The sequence below is a fragment of the Corapipo altera genome, unplaced genomic scaffold (genome assembly GCF_003945725.1).
Source record: "Corapipo altera isolate COAL_440 unplaced genomic scaffold, ASM394572v1 23b, whole genome shotgun sequence".
Taxonomy (NCBI): Eukaryota; Metazoa; Chordata; class Aves; order Passeriformes; family Pipridae; genus Corapipo; species Corapipo altera.
This window is the reverse complement of record NW_020884885.1, coordinates 3,896,095-3,908,030: the sequence shown is the minus strand read 5'-3', so window position 1 is coordinate 3,908,030 and position 11,936 is coordinate 3,896,095.

Here is an 11,936-nt window from a genome sequence, read left to right as displayed (position 1 = left end):
AGAGTTGGAAATGAAAACTACATTTTTCATTGGGGAGTAAAGTTTCAACCTTATCTGACATGTAAAATGAGCTACAACTGTGTACACTTAATGAATTGCTTTAATGAAGGGTAATTCCTGGTACCACTCTAAGCTGGTCGTGTCTGACCTCAGCCTGGGCCAAACCCAATCTGGAATTTGCGGTTTTGGGGCATATGGGTTAGTGCAGAGGGGTTAAAATTAAAAGGACAGTTCAGCAACCTGAATAAAATACTTATTTGGTGGTCTGCAAGCTAAGAATACAGTCTTGAGAGGAAAGAAGAGGGACTGGGATGGATAGAAGCCATGAAGGGAAAAAACAGGGAGTTTTGAGTTTTGACAGGTGGCAGTTTCAGTGTCAAGATGAGACCACAGACAGGAATACAACCTTCATACTCATCAACAGTACAAATTTAGAGGTTTCCTCCAGCACATGACCCTGAGATAAATTGAGGAACGTAAGTGCTTGTTGTTTTTTCTTAAAAATATTTGATGTTCTGCTGAAGAGCAAAAAGGTCTAAAGAAAACTGAAGTTGTTCCTGTGAGAAGATGGTACCTATAAGTCAAGTAGACAACTTGATTAGTAGACACAGACTTGCTTGGTAGAATTTTGAGAACACAATGTAGTATGAAACTTGTCTGGAATGTTGTCCTGGTTTCACCCCTGCTGGCAAATAAAGCACCACACAGCCGGTCATTCACTGCCCCCCACAGTGGGACGGGGGGGAGAATCAGAAGAGTAAAAGTGTCAAAACTCATGGGTTGAGATAAAGACAGTTTAATGGGATAGAAATGGAAGAAAATAATTATAATAATGATGAAAGAAAAAGAATACAAACCCATGATGCACAATGCAGTTGCTCACCACCCACTAACCAATGCCTGGTCAGTTCCCAAGCGCCAGCCCCTGGTCACTTTCCCAGCAGTTTATATACTACAGGATATCCCTTTGGTCAGTTGGGGTCAGCTGTCCTGGCTGTGTCCCCTCCCAGTTTCCCATGCCCCCCTAGCCTCCTCGCTGGTGTGGTATGAGAAGCCTAAAAGTCCTTGATAAATACTACTTTGCAATATCTGAAAACATCAGTGAATTATCAATATTATTCTCATCCTAAATCCAAACCACAGCACTATACCACTTACTAGGAAGAAAATTAACTCTATTCTAGCTGAAACCAGAACAACTATTTGTGTATTTCTGAGAACATAATTATTTTAAAAACAGAACATTTTTAGATTACATCGGAACAAATTATTTACCCATATCACATACCTTACTTCCAACTTCACAGAGCACAGAAATGGAAGTTCCACTTTAAGATAACTGTAAATAGGCTTCTTTACTGTATTAAAGTCATATCTTTTCTATCAGTGTGTTCCAACGTCTTACGATTTCCATGAGAAAGGTGGGAACCATCCCTTCCAACTGGCAGAAAACTACTGCTCCCAGCCCTGCAAAGCTGAAAGGAACAGAGCTCTGAAGTTGTGATGCATCTGCAAGTAAATCTGTCATTACTCCCCCCCTTATTCTGCTAGCTAGATCCTTGAAAGAACAAATTTCTCTTCTGCAAATGGAGGCAACATAAGACAATACAAATGATACATTTATATTAGATTCAAAGGTTCCTTGTGAGTGTAACCAGGCCATAGGGTTGAGATCATTTAGCGGCTTGCTGCTGGGAAGACAAGCTACTATCCCTGTGTCACCCCCTTTTCTTATGCCAGCTCTGATGTTCCTCTGATACTCCAGAAGCCAATTCAATGACATCACAAAAAGTAGGTCCTTTTGGGTTTCCTGCAATGCTGCTTTTCCCAGCACTTTCTGGGAGGGAGGAAGTGAAATGTTACCTGGATTGTAATTCTCCTCTGATCCTTCTGTTTGCCTCCCTCACAAACACAAGTATCCTATTTTTCCTAACTTTATCCTGCCACATGTACTCCAAGCAGTCAGTCTTCAAGCAGAACCCCATCGCTCTCCTCCTGTCCAGCACTTCTTGAGCTTCTCTTACCAGAGGACATTTTCCTCCCAGGGGAAGCCTTATGTTACAGCCTGCAGCACAGGGCACAGCTGGAAGTCGAGCACTGCAATTAGCTTCTTTTCGGTAACTGGCTGCATCACACCCCAAAAACAAGAGTGTATTTTCTGTGATGTTTATGGCACTCCTTTATTATTAATTGCATTTTTGTCAGTTTAACACAGGGCTCTTCATCCAAGGATATCCCAGTAGTTTGTGAGAATAAACTTTATTGTACTTGGCTACATCACATCTCTGCTTCATTGATGAGAAAAGGAAAGTGAGTGGTGGGGGTGCTCACCTGTGGCTGCAAAACAAGGAAATGAGGAGGAGAAGGAATATGCCTGCTGGGAAGGCCAGGATTCCTCATGGAACAGGTTTGGCTCTGGCTCGTGCCATCCAGTGGCTTGTCCTTATGCCTCTGCTCCTGGAACCATGAAATGGGATGAGAAGGCTTTGGTTCCGCTCAGGGCATAAAAAGTTTCCCTTTCAATAACGAAGTGAAGTAGCAGCTTTCGAGTAGGAAGAAGTGCCCCAGGATCTGCATCTGTAGCACTCTGCTCCTGCTCTAGCAGAGAGCTGAAAACGATGAGTGCCAAGAGCGGAATTTCTCCGCTCTGTCAGCTCCTCCTGCTGCACCCTGATCTTAGAGCTGAGTTCGTACAGCTCCTAAGTGGCGTTAGTCTTCTTACAAGGGTTTTGGAAGCATGTAATTTGCTCTCTATTTTCTTCATTCTCACTCCATAGCCATTGTTTGCTGGCAGACTAAATGCTCTGTGCATACAGTACCTGAGGGCATGTTTCCCATTTTACCAGCTCTGCAACCAGTTCCCCCTTCACCCCCTCTCTTTGCAAACCTGCAGAAGAGTTGCTAACCTTTCATCCCGAGGTGATTTACTGGGACAATAACGATTAGCCAACAGTTATACCTGGCAGAGAACTATGGCAGAGTGCTCCATGCATGCCAGCTTAAAGGAGGGGATATAGCAGAAACCCAAGTGAGCTAATCAGGCCTTAAGTTAGAGTCAGCACCAAGAGGAAAACGCAAGGGTTAACAGGCTGGGGACCTGGGTTAGAAACAAGGCCAAACTATATACTGTAGTGAAATACTAGCTAATGACAACCCTGTATATCTGGGTAGTCTCAAGAATTTCAAAAGACATCCACTACTATTGATTTGCTGGGCCAAGGACCACGAGGGAGTGATGAAGGAGCAAAGAATGTATGGCAAAACCTGTTTTTCAAGATTTTCAAGGGCTTGCAATAAGACAGAGTTTCACTGGTAATGAATAATACTTTTGTGTTGTGTGATGGCTTTTCCTTGTAACCAGGGATGAATGTGGTCTTTCCCTGTTCTTTCCTTTTCCACTCTAGAAATCCCTTGGGCATTTAGCAGATTGAACTGGAAATATCCAGATCAATATGCTTAGAGCAGATGTTTTGGTTCAGACCAAGAATTTCTCTGTGTGTGTGTATGTAGGTGTGATGCATTACTGGAGACCCTGAGAGCTGGTTCAGCAGGATCCTACACGCTGGATTTGTTTTACCCAACGGCCTGGTGTCCTAAGGCAATTGATTTCTCCTTGACTACCAGAGGCCCATGGATAACACTTTGTGGTTCATAGAGGTAAGGTGCTGTACAACACTCTTTTAAAGGAAGTGAGCACCCATTGGTATAGCTGAAGTTAATAAAAAGTCTGAAAAGACTCCCACTGTAGACCTTCAAAACAGAGGTACCCTAAACTGTTGATAAAATTTCAACCAGATTTTAGTTGGGGGCAGGGTGGCAGTAGCGCTGGTACTGCAATGACAGGAAGCAGATGTAAGGAAAAGGTATACAGGGAAAAAAAGAAACTGGATGAAATCTTTGCTTTTCACATCAACAGCTAAAAGAATTATTCCTTAAACTCAGTAAATGGGACTGTGGATCTAGGCCCCACTTACTTACCACTGTGATTTCTGTTTGGGATATTCCAAGTGCCTCAGGCTACCAGGAGTCCAGGCCAGCAGCATTCCAGCTACCAGACAGACCTCTCTCCAAAACAGACTGTGATAAGGTCATGGCCTCTCTGGACAGCCTAGCCCTTTCATGCCTCTGGCCAAAGCTGGAATTTACCAGAGCTGGAGATCTGGTAAACACCCCATCTAGTTCTTCAATCTGAAGTGTTGGTATTGGTTGCACTTGGCTTTGTTCCTTCTATGTCTTTTTTCCAGTAAAGATTCAGATCACACTGGCTATTTAACAAAAAGTACGAGCAAATAGCTGTGCTGTTTCTTACACATATGGTCATTGTCATGCTCTCTGCATCACTGCCAGTTCCTGTGAATGCCTAACTGAAAAGTGGCATGCTCAAAAATACAAGTTTTCTTACGTTTAAAAAGTTTTCTTGTTCTTTTCCTTCAAAAAAAGCCTGTTTCTAGCACTGTGCAAGAACCACTGCTGATCATGTAGACTGGTTTTCCAGGTTTGCCCAAAATGCTTGCTGCAAGCTTTCTGCCCACACCTGCCCTCCATTTGTTTGTTTTCTTTATCTTTCCCCAGTTCTGGCACATGGATGGTCTCAAATCCACATCTGCTCATTATACGCACTCTCTTGAATTTTTTTTAGTCCAGTAGCTCGTATCTCTTATCCATGAGCACCAGAGTTATCATACTATGCTGTATTTCCCAGAAAGAATGGATCATAGTATATTTTGAGACCCCAAATCTCTCTGCAAACAACTCACAACCTGTGAGTGAATTTACTTAACTTTGCTAAGGCCTCACAAACCTTGAAATTTGTGTTGGGCACTTTCCTACCCTCCTACTGCCTGTGCTACCGGAACAATAGTGACAGCTGTATGTGCAGAAAGAGTGCGGTGACAGTGGGTTATGCTCGTGCTTATGGTGAAGTTGTGGTGTGACGTAGCAGCCAGTGCTGCCTTGGACTGGGGTCTAGAGTTGCTCATGCGCCTTCTCACCGCTTCAGTGCGGTTTAGTAGCAGCGGGGTTTATGCGATGCATCAGCGGTGGATGCTCAGGGCGACGGGGCTGCCGTGCGATCCCAGGGAGGAGTTTCATCACACATTACGGGACACATCATGTGAAGCAAAGGAGGCCGAGCAGCCCCGTCCCGCCCGCGGTTGGCTGTCCCCCGCCAGATGGTGCTGTGGCACCGCCTCAAGGAAACAGTTTTTCTAGAAGAAACTCGCACAATCATCTTAAAATCGCGTTGGTGACCCCAGCCGTTGCCTTTGTGGAAACCCGCCCCCAGACACACCCACCCACCACCCACCCACACAAAGAACCCATAACAACATCCTTGACTTGAGCATTGGAAACTTTGTCCCTCCCCCTCCCCTCCCCCATGTGGTTTTCAGCACATTCACTTGCCAGCAGAGCAGAAAGAAAAGGTGGGGGGGGGGGGGGGGGGGGGGGGGGGGGGGGGGGGGCTCAAAAATCAACCGAGGTGAGCCGTGTGCAGCTCTCTCGAAGGACCTGCTGGCAGCCCATGTCTGTGTGTACAGATAATCTGGGTCCCATCCCTCTGACTTCCTGGCACTGCCTCGAGCCCTTTGTCATGAGGGCCACCCTGAGGACTGACCTGAAAGGCTGCAGACCTGTTTCTCAAGCCCAGCTGTAGCCCTGAAGTAGCTCTCCAGAGCCCCGCAACAGCTTCTGAGAGACAGTGTCACAGCCTCACTAAGGGCCCGAGCTGCCCACCTTTGTGACCTCTGGCAGGGCAAGGGTGGGAGATGGAGAGGTTGAATTAAGCTCCAGGTATTAAACTGCAATAGTAAAAACCCCAAACCAGCCACCCAGGAAACCTATACAGGCTAATCTTGAGAGGAGTGGTTAAAAAGCCTTAGAAGTAGCGAGAGCTTACAAATGCTTTTCTCCTGCACTAGACTGAGAAACAAAACTGTCTGCTGAGGAACCAGCCACTCCCACTCCCGTTCTCCTCTTCCCCCCACACACGTGTACCCGCAGGAGCTGCCCAGAACTGGGGCTACACCCTTCTGCCATGGCCCTGTGTCTAGACAGCATTAGGTATATATTGAATGTTGCCAGTTCTCCAAAGGAATCTAGTAACAAAAAGGCTCCAAGAAATAACTTTTGGCTTGGTCTGGAGAAAATGTCTTGTTATCTAGGTGTGACTTCTGAGAGGAATGCTTTTCTGCTGTTTTACCCCCCAGTGCCCCGGAGCAGCCTATAACAGGGCTATTACTCCTGGAGGCTGTCCTGTGGGCTGGCTGGGGGCTCTTTCCCTGGGTGTGCCTTTCCCTGGTCCACTCCAGAGACCTCTGGCCTTTACCAAGCCAAGTCCTCAAGGCAGCCTCTCCACATGCCAATCCTTTGCCAATGTCAGGGCTCCACAGAAGCTCCCCTAAGACAGCATATGCCACCTCTGGAGAAGGCCAGATCATCCTCATCATAGGTCTTTTTACAGCAAGGGGACTCAGCTGGCTTTCTTGGTTCACCCCTGCTACCTGGAAATAGAATCAGAGTCTGCGAAGTGTGAAGTTTCAAAAACCAATTCCTCTGCTTGAGAGCTTGAGGCCAGAACAGCCAGACTCCAAACTCGTGGAAGAGTAAACCAGCTTCCAGACTGTCTGGACCCCTGCATCTCCAGCATGTCAACAAAGTGGTTACCTGCTTAATTATCTCGTGGTTCAGAGAAGAAGGCAAAGCCCTGATCTTGGATTTTCCTGATCCCACTTTTCTCCCCAGAAGTCCAGTGTGTGCTGTCTTGCCCTTTCTGGTACCTGCTGGACTGAAAAGCAGGGAAGACAGAAATGTTAATGAGCTTCCAATTGGCCCAAATTACCACGAGCATTACTTCCCCAGGATTTGGAAAACCTTGGGCAAACAGTAGTTTTCAACAGTCTCCATTTCATCTGGGTTAACAGACTTTGTTGCTTCCTCCTCAGCTTAGCACTCACTGATGGCCATCCACTCTGGGCTCTGTTTTCAGGAACAGCACTCTTGCTCTTCCTACAGTGCATTGCCAATGCACCTCCAGCTTCCATGTGTCATTGTCCAACATGCACACAATATCACTGGCTGGCTAACAGCCACCTCTCAAGCTCCAGGGGCGAGAGCGTCTGAGCCTCAGACCACTCAGAAGAGTTCCCATTCACATCCTCTCCTCTCTATCCTGCATTCACTTGTTTTCCTTTTTACTCCAAGAAGCAGCTTCAGGTCATTTTCAGCTCTGAGTTCTCCAAGAATAAGTACCACAATCAAAAGACAGTATTGGGAATGTTATTCCAGGGTATTCAAACAAACACTTTTCACCATTTCATTTACTGAGATAACACTCCACTGTGGAAAGCTTTTCTGGTCTTCAGTATCTCTGGGACTTTTAGTGTCCTTTTAGGATGAGACCGTCACTGGGGACTTGCCCCACTTCTCCTTTGCAACTGAGGTAGATGTAAAGAGGGCAGGGGAAGTGTTCCCTTACAGCAGGGTGGGAGGGAGCAGCCTGCACTTCAAAGCTCCTGAGGCAGTCTGCGTGCAGGAAGGGCTGCTCGGGTGACGCTGGGGCGTGAGGCAAGCCCGCCACAAGGAAACAGCGAGGCCGATGGGATGTGAAAGCTGCGACTGTGTCAAAGGGAGAACGGAAATGTTGTAGGGGCAGACCTATTTTTAGCCACCTCTTGCAGAACTTCGCTAGAGCTTGCTGGAGTCAGTGGCTACTTCCCCTTTCCTTGATGTAAGCAGTGCTAGTGAGGTTCAGGTCTGTTTTTATTTAACCATTCACATAACAGTATTGACTGAAAGGTCCCTCCAGCCCCTTGGACTCTAAAACACCCATGGTCAGAGAGTCATAGATAAGGAGAAGAGAAAGCATCTGACACTTCCTTATCTCCATTTCAGGACTGTGAGAGGTGGAAACCAATGCTGAGGCTGGGGAACGTGACTCTTAGTCACATCAGTGGGGGATTTTGCAATGTGGTGGGTGCAGGGAGCAGGGCAGGCAGCGTGCAAGGAAAATTAAAGGGCTTTGCAAGGGCCTTTTCTTGAGGTTCTCCAGCTGCAAGGCCAGGGTATCATTGCCCTCCAACCCTCACCTTCCTGCTCCACTTCAACCTGTTCAGGTGCTCAAGGTGTGTGGGAGGTGGCAGGGTTTAACACACTTCAAATTACCATAGGTCATTGTGGAGAGCAGTAGGCTGCCAAGAGTGTCCTCTGCCTGGTTCCTTTTTACATTTGTCTGTACTAAATGACTCCTACGCCTGCTGTAGGGAAATGCTCAGGGGAGAGGCCATTCCTAAACCAGATGAGAGAGAAGATGAGAAGCAGCCATGTGAAAGAAGTGACAGCTGTGATGTGACTTTTCTACACAGGCTGTAACCACCAAGACAAGTTACAGACTGGCTCCAGTTGCCCAGAGTTTGGATTAGTTAGACTTGCAATATTCAGTTCAGGAACAGATTGAGAAGGACAGGATCCAGGCCTAGGTACCCAGAGCTTGCTGCTGGTCTCAGCAGACCTGCTCCCCCCACCTTGTTGTCAGAGAGGAATGAGATTTCTGTAGAGATGGGAGAAAAGCACATTCTGAGCCAAAATAGATACAGGTATGGAGCATTTCCAGAGCAAATTCTCTCAAAGCCTGGCAGTAGTGAGGAGTAGCAATGGGACAAGCAGAAAATCATGCTCACTCTGAGGCTATAGAGCTTGATGTGCCTAAGGGGAAACAAACCCTGTCCCATACTTGAGACTCTCTGCTATAACTCTTTCAATACCACACATTTAACACTACTGCCAGAAACTTAGAGCTCTTCAGGGCCCCTCAAGTATTTCTGCAAGAGTCTGCTTTGTATCTTGTTTCATAATGTCCTTCATCCCTGTGGTAGATGCATCGATTATCTATACAGACCACTTTAAGATGGATGGATTAAGGCACGATATACAATTCTTGAATGAGAGATGTGGATGGAGAAGTGCTTTGTACTATAGCAGTTTCATTTAGAAATCAGAAATCCTTTCTAATTAGTTAGTGAGAGGAGCAGGTCATACCCAGTGCCATTGCTGTCCAAGGGAATGTGCTATCCAAGGTCACTTTGGCCTCTAGATGGCAGCCCTATTGCTCACACCCCAACATGCTGAGACAGACAGAAACACCTTCCTTTCAAAAATGGGGCATAAAGACAGGCCTCACACTGAGTACTTCTGACCTAAACCTACAGGCAGTCAAGACTGCGTTGCAAACAAACTAGATTTTTTTTTCCTCTCGCTTCTTGTTCATAATGAAGGCTATGAATTTGCCCACCTCTGGATGCCACACTTGCCTACAATGGACCAGGAATTGTTAACCTGGGAATTGACCCTGACATTTCTGAAGTTGCATGAAAATAAAAGCAGAGTGACAGCAGCTCCATTAGGCCTCATGCTTGCACGTGCTTGGTTTGTGCTTTGCCTGATGCACTGGCAGCTCTCCTGTGGGGAGAGCCAGTGTCTCCTCAGTATACTGTACTTGACCTTTGGGGATATAGGGCTGTGAGCCTAATAAGAACCTAAACCCCACTTTGCCAAAGCTATCTGTACAATAAATTGCTTTATTGTTTCAATGAAAAACTACAGTCAAGCATTTAATGTGTCCCAGCCACAGCCACTCTATGTGATTCCCCTTCCATTTTAAGGTTTGACTGTTTCTTTTCTTTTTTAAGCACGGGGCCAAAAGGAAGAGTTAATGTCACTAATGTTGACAGATCTATCTTCATGCTCTATTTTAGATGAGATAAAACAAGCCTTTTTAAGGAGAAGGGTCATAAATGTTTCCTTACTGGAGGTGTTGGCAATGGGAATCGTGAATCTGTCAAAGCTGGGTATTAGCAGACAGTGTTAATAAACTGTCTTTCTAATTGACTTAAAAGTTACTTAGTTAACTTACTTGGAAATACCCCATTTTTATATTTCCTGAGAATCCATGATCATCACTTCTTGCATCCTCTCAACACCCTGAGAGCTAAGTGCTGTAGTCTAAGAGGGGATTGAGACTGTCAACCAGACTTGAAAGGTGTTCAGTATCTAGAGATGGGTATACATGCCCAACTTGCATTGAAATCAAAATGCAGGAGAAGCAATGCATTTTGAAATTCAATCAGACACTCTGACAGCATCTTTAAGTGCCTTGATACATGCAACACTCCTCCTCAGACAATTTATGGGAAGTGTGTGGCAAAACCCTGCGTGAACAAAGTGTGCAAACAAGGCAGATGACACCCAGAGGGTACATAAATGTGACATTTTTTAATTGACAGTTTTGGAAAGTGATAATAAGATAGGAAGAATGTCCTCTTGGTGTGTAATTCTGTTGAGCCGGTGCCTGTTAGGAGTGACAAACCTGGAAGTGGAGCGGGGCTCAGGCAGTTGTTCTCCACAGCCAACAAAGCTGGGGGCTCAGAAATGCACTTCTCATGTTACAGACAGTTCTCAGATCACAGGCTTGTCAGAGGTGGGATATACTCTTCCCAACGCCAGGAAGAAGCAGAAAGGAGAATAAATATATAAGAAAAAGAGGAAGTAACTTTTAAGATAGTTTTTCATTTGGTTGTTGGGGGTTTCTTCCACTTTAATAAAGTAGAAGAAAACTTGCAAGAATCCTACTACTCCTTGTGGAAATCCCTTTAGTGAATACTGGATCAGGTCCAAGAAAAACAGGTTATTAATGTCTATTCATCCATAACTGTTCCCTTCTGCATGCGATTTTGTTAGATCTTGCCAGTAGATTTAATGTGAACCTCATCAGCAGTGGATCTGGATAAGACAAAGGGATCATCTGCCTCTTAACTCTGAGCCAGTCTTCCCAGAACAGTGGTGTTAAAGGAGGATGCCTTGACTATATGGCAGGTAGACATAATCTTGACCAGAGCATCCCAGCAGGATCTCTTATGGTAAGACCCAGCTGACAGGTGTGTGACTTCTCTCTGTTTTGCACTGAACTGCTCTGCCAGGTTGGTGATTTTAGCATACCACAACCAGAACAGCTCAATAAAATGGCTTCTGTGTGAACAGCTCAATAAAAATATCTGTTTAGTTGTGGTCAAAAAAAATGCAAACTAAAATCCCTTTGGAATAGGCAGAAAATGGACCAGAAAATGGCCTTGTATAGCCAGGACCAGAATAAGGCCAGGCACCTGGAAACAATCTCTCCCCCCATCTGGGAGACTGGAGATGAGAGGAAAAAGGCTGCAGTCCTGGCTCTGCCAAAGACTGAGTGCTCTTTTAATGTGCCATTGCAACAAAAGAGGTCAATGAGAAAACTCTTGTTTCAGTGCCTAGGGACAGGGGAATGCTTTTGGGGAGTCTTGCACTTGCATCACCCTAATTTTGTGCTGTCCTCAGTAAACCTGTTGGACTTTGCAGAGCCAAGAGGTTTGAGCCAGGAGTACTTGTGCTGCCACTAAGGACATAACTTCTACATGGATCAGGCTCTTCTCTACTATTTGGAGAGCAAGTCTGTATATGGAAGAGGTGGTGTGAACATTCAGTGACTTTGGGCTTGAAACTAAGACTGAACCCTGAGTTACCCATATAAATATCTATCAGCACTTGGGAATTCACATTGAAGGTTATACCTAAAATATGTCAACCCATATTAAAAGGCTGGAAATATACTTTGTGATAATTTGATAGGCTTCCTTTCTTTCCCTGTCCTACCTCTCTACTCTACAACTATGACTGGGATATCATAGAGCATGTGGGTTCAGCCTAGACTGAATACGCTTTTGGGGATGTGGTTTTGGGTCTTAAGCCACAGGGTGGCTATGACTTCTCCTGGTGAGGTGGAACTAGCCCTCACACATCCCACCAGCTGTCTGTCCTCCTGCGACATTGCTGTACAGGGTGAAGAATGGGAGCGTGTCATGTGTGCACAAGGCAAGGAAGCTCGTGGTGTACCCCCAAAAAGGGAACAGGAG